A 5190-nucleotide genomic window follows, 5' to 3' on the forward strand; every position below is an offset into this window, starting at 1 on the left:
CTTGGAATAAGAGTTGTTGAAATCTTGGTGTTTGAGTCTCAGTTGTTCGTTCAGAGAAGTCACTTTTAGAGCTTTGTTTCTGGGCAACTAAGACTTAAAGAGGTTAAGAAAGTTGCTCAGGGCAACTTGCTGCTTTGCCAGCATGCTGTGGGCAGCTTCTTTAATTACATGAAATTTCTCAATGTCTAGAGCTATTTGACTATTTTAAGCAACAAAATAATGTATACAATTCTACAGTTTTTTTTGAGATATATGTTCTTATTTACAAAGAGGGTTTGGGTAATTTGAAAAATAAATGTTCATAAACTGAGGTTACTGAAATTAAAAATGAAAATTATAAACTATGCAGAAGGAGAAAAACAAATGGGTTACATTAGCTGATGACATCTAAATAAACAGTTCCTGGGGAGATAGAATCACTTTCCTGGTACTAAAAGGAACATATTGTATACCTGCATGTCCTAACACAAGGAGCACAGAATTACTTACTGGACAATACCCACAACAGCAGTTTCAGAGACAAAAGGATAGTGTCCACGAGTATAGGCTCTGATGGCAGGCTGCATAGGTTCGAATCCCAACTCTGCCTATTTCTACTTGTGTGGCCATGAACAACTTCCCTAACCTCTCTAGGTCTTAGTTTACTTATTTGGTGAATAGGGGAACTGACAGAACCACTTCCATTTCATTATTTGGAAGATTAAATGAATTAATGTATGAGAAAGTAGAGCAATGTCTAGCATCTGGGAGCACTAATCAGTACATCTTTTTCTTGCTATCTCTTATATTAATCCTAAATAGAGACGAGGGCCCAACAAAGTATTAATTCAAGAATGGTCAGAGAGCTTCAGAAGGTGAGCTTAGAGGCTCTAGACAAATTGTATCTTATATTGCATTAATACTCCTCATCCTCCAACTTTTTGGGGAACTTCCTTTTCAATCCCTACCTTCCTCTTTCCCACAGCCAAATTCCCAGCACCCTGCACTCTCACTGCCCCCTGTGCAATGTTTCCTGTTATTTATGCTTCCTGTTGTTAGGTATTCCTGTTCTGTTGTCCTTTTTTCCCTCCTCCTCTTTTATGCCTTGTCAAAATTAGCCTTTCCCAAGTACTGACCTCTCAAGGAAACTGACAAATAAATATGATGAACTAATTCAACTGAAGGTGTTTATGATGATTAATTTGTGTCAATTTGGCTAGATTATGGTACCCAATTGTATAGTCAAACACTAGCCTAGGTGTTTTGTGAAGGTATTTTCTAAATGTGATTGTTACTTAAATCAGTAGACTTTGAGTAAGGCAGATTACCCTTTTGCAATGTGGGTGGGATTCATCCAATCATTCAACGGCCTTAAGAGAGGAGAGGAGACTGACATCCTCCCAAGGAAGAAGGAATTCTGCCTCCAGATTGCCTCTGGGTTCAAGATCCCTGATAGAATTTCCAGCCTGTGGGCCTGCCCTGCACATTTCAGACCTGCCATCCCTCACAATGACATGAGCTAATTCCTTAAAATTAATCTCTAACTTTCTACATCCTGTTGGCTCTGTTTCTCTGAAGAACCCCAACTAATGCAGAATTAGTATGTATAATGATAAAATAGCTTCCTCATTGTGTTAAGTGTTCCTCACTTAACATTTGCAAGTTAACAAGGGCTCAATTTTAAAAGTAAGCAACGTGAACATTTTTAAATAGCACCGGAGAGCCATTTGAGGGTAGAGAGCTATTTCCTAGTGACTGAAATCACTTCAAACAGGCAGCAGCCTATTCATGAGATGAGCCCTGAGCTAGTTCATATGTGGATTTATTTCCTCCTCTCCCAAAACTATGCATTGGACATATAGAAATGACTTTAGCTATTGCCCCATACCACACACATTTCTTCTAGACTGGGTTAATGTTTAGAAATCATGTATAAATAAAACTGCATATTGCTCTATGTACCTGCTGTCTCCATATTACTCTATGTACCTGCTCAGAGAGAGAATGGCTCGATGTAACTCACCTATTCATCATGTAATTCACATAATCATGGTAACAGCAAGATAGACATGAATCATTGTTTCCTTAAGAGTCTGAAAGGAGACAAAATCAAATATTTCTCTGAAACTTCCTGGGGGAAAACCAAGCATCCACCCATTACATTAGGGTGGAAAATCAATCAGCCCAAAATCAAAGTCTTTCTTCTTTAGCTTTTCATGTGGAAGACTGTCATCAATAAATCTTCCAGAGTCATCGTTGTTCCTGCAGAAGTTATATCCCAGCCTTTCAGAAATGGCAAAACAATGATAGTGAAGGGTCAAGGTGGACTTTGGAAAAGAAATAAACTCCACCTGGGATGTGATAAAGTACCAAATTATTTTGATTTCTACATTACAGACTATTATTAGGGGGATGGTGTTTTCCTTGCATGAAAATGCAGAAAATTTGTATTCACTGATAAAACATAGTTACCATATTTCTTTGCTATTGTTGGCGTTCCGACAATCACTTCTCCTGATCCATTCTTGTCTGCCCACCTACTTGTTCTCCAATTTTCAGTCTGCCTTGTGAGAGCATGGATGCCCCGTGAGCATGAAGCACAGGCTGTGATTCCACATCTTGTAATGGAAACAGGTGAGCCAGGCAATCTCTTGATGAGACTGAGGAAGTCTGCAATAGAGTAAACAAGAGGCAGGAAAACTTTAAGAGAGGTTTACTGCCTACTGACTACCTGACCCCGACTCACCTTTTGGGAGAAGGCGTAACCAACCCTTTGTGAGAGCTGGTTGAGAGCTAACTTACCTGGGAGCTGTCAGAAGGTGAGTGTCGGTTGATGGAGGGGTGAAGGAGGATTAAAAGGGAAAAGTATGAAAGGACCAGGGACTTGAGGTCTGGTTTTCAGCCTGATTCTAAGGAGTAGCACAAGGCATCACCGAGTGCTGTGGAGCCAGCAAAGAAAGGTGAACTGTTCTTTTATTAGAATTAATACATTGGGATAATTCTGTAAAGCACCAGTTAGTAACTTTCTCCCCTACCTCTGCACCCCAAAAATCCCTTTGCTTATCTTCTGGAGGCCTCTTGTTCCCCAAACCTAAAGCTATAGTCATTCATTTGCCACCCACTGTGGCAGCAGAAACAGAGGGTACAGACACTAGAGAGGAGTTGAGAGACAAGCATGTGAAAGCAGAGGGCAGGACAAGTGTTCCCCGTCCTCCAGACATAGGGGCATGCATGGGGCCAGGAGGGGGGAAGGGGAGAGAGGACAAGGCCAAATACACCCACCTGTACCAAGAGGCTTCCTTTGCCCAAGCTGGGAGCGTGGTGGATGCCGAGTGGCCACTGACTAGTCCTTCTTGCTGCTTTCCTGCCATTCCATGACCCGGTTACTCATCAGGTGTTGTGAGAGTGGGGATCTGTCCACCTTCGGTGGGGTTGAGAAGGGATGAGTTGAGTCTAGACTAGAGTTCCTAAACCTCAGCATCATTGATACTTTGGCCTAGATAATCCTTTGTTGCACACTTGATATTAGGATGTTCAGCGACATCCCTGGACTTTACCCACCAGATACCAGCAGCCCCACAGCTTCAGCTATAATAACTCAAAATGTCCTCAGACACGTTCCAGGGTTCCTTGGAAGGCACAATTGTTCCCTGACCCCTGGCTAAGAACCACTGGTCTAGACTGAACCTGTTTGAAATCTCCCACTGAGCCAATCTCTCCCACCCACTTCCACCTCCCTGCCAAATCTGTCCTGTACACTCCATCTTTAATACCTTAGTCTAGGGGATAGCCTTTGGCCTGGATAACTGCTGTAGCTTCTATCCTAGTTGGTCTCCTATATCCCCTTTTACCCTCCAAAAATTGGTTCTCCACCCTGAAGTCACAGTGATCTTTTTAAAAATGTCTGCTCTGAGAAAGGCAAATACCATATGATCTCATTTTTATAGGACTCTAAAGAAACCCCAAAACAAATGAACAAACAAACAAAACAGAAATAGACTCATATACAGAGAACAACCTGGTGGTTGCCATAGGGGAGGGCACTGGGGTCATGGATGAAACAGGGCAAGGGGACAAAGAGTTACAAGCTTCCAATGATAAAATAAGTACATCATGGGGATGAAATGTATAATATAGGAGAAAAAAATCAATAAATTTTTAAATATCTTTCTATGGTGACAGCTGGTAACTAGACTTACAGTGGTGAGCACTTCATAATGTATATAATTGTTGAGTCTCTATTTTGCACACCTGAAACCACTGTAATGTTGTTTATCAACAAAAATTTTTAAATGAAAACAATTAAATGTCTGTCTTGCACTTAAACCCTTAGGGGTTTCCCATTTCCTCAGAATGAATATAAAATCCTCTGCTGCCTGAACTGGTCCTGTGGATCAAGATGCTCTGCAGGCCCGTTTTCCCCCATTCACTCCCTTATTCTCCAGTCTCCAATAGCTCTGTTCTCTTTTCTTTCTTCAGGTGGGCTGTGATCACGCAACCACATGGCCTTTGCACATGCTGTTCCTCTGCCTAAGGTGCTCTCCCCCTACATATTATCCTGCTTAAAGCCCAGTGTTCCTCCATCAGCTGAAGCACCACTTCCATGGGGAAGCCTTCTCTGACTGAATCAGAAGGAATCAGGCTCCCCCAGCCCAGTGCACTAGCATAGGCGTGGAGGGCCCCTTTGCAGCACATAGTGCAGTTGTGATTTTATACTAGTTGGTTATTACAGCTCCCTCCCTCCATCCCCCTCTTCATCTTCTTTCCTTCTTTCCTTCCTTCTTCCTCCCTTTGCTTTTTGTGGATGCAGGTCCACATGACGCTGCTGAGCCTGATCTTCAGCCCCCCCCGCCTCTAGAATACTACAGTTCTCATTTAGTTCTTTCTCTTGTGACCAATCTCCCTTTCTAGCAACCTACCATTAACCTCCCTCCCCTCTTTCTGTGGGTTAAGAAGTCCTTTGAAGAGATATGAATTGCTGGAAAGATGCCATGCAAAGCTTTCCTCGTGGGCCCTTCCTAAGGTGAGGGAAAAGCCCTAGTCTTTTGTTCAAAGCCAAGGGTGGGGGGGTTCCACCTCAGCCACTGTGCTGTTCTGGACTTTAGCCTGTGTAGCTGATGATTTAAAAAAATTAAAATTCAGACAATGGGAAAAAAGGAAAATCTCACTTGTGTGATTTTTCATGCAAACTTTACTTATAACAGGGCTTTC

This window comes from Manis javanica, chromosome 9 (genome assembly GCF_040802235.1).
Source record: "Manis javanica isolate MJ-LG chromosome 9, MJ_LKY, whole genome shotgun sequence".
In the NCBI taxonomy this organism is placed as follows: Eukaryota; Metazoa; Chordata; class Mammalia; order Pholidota; family Manidae; genus Manis; species Manis javanica.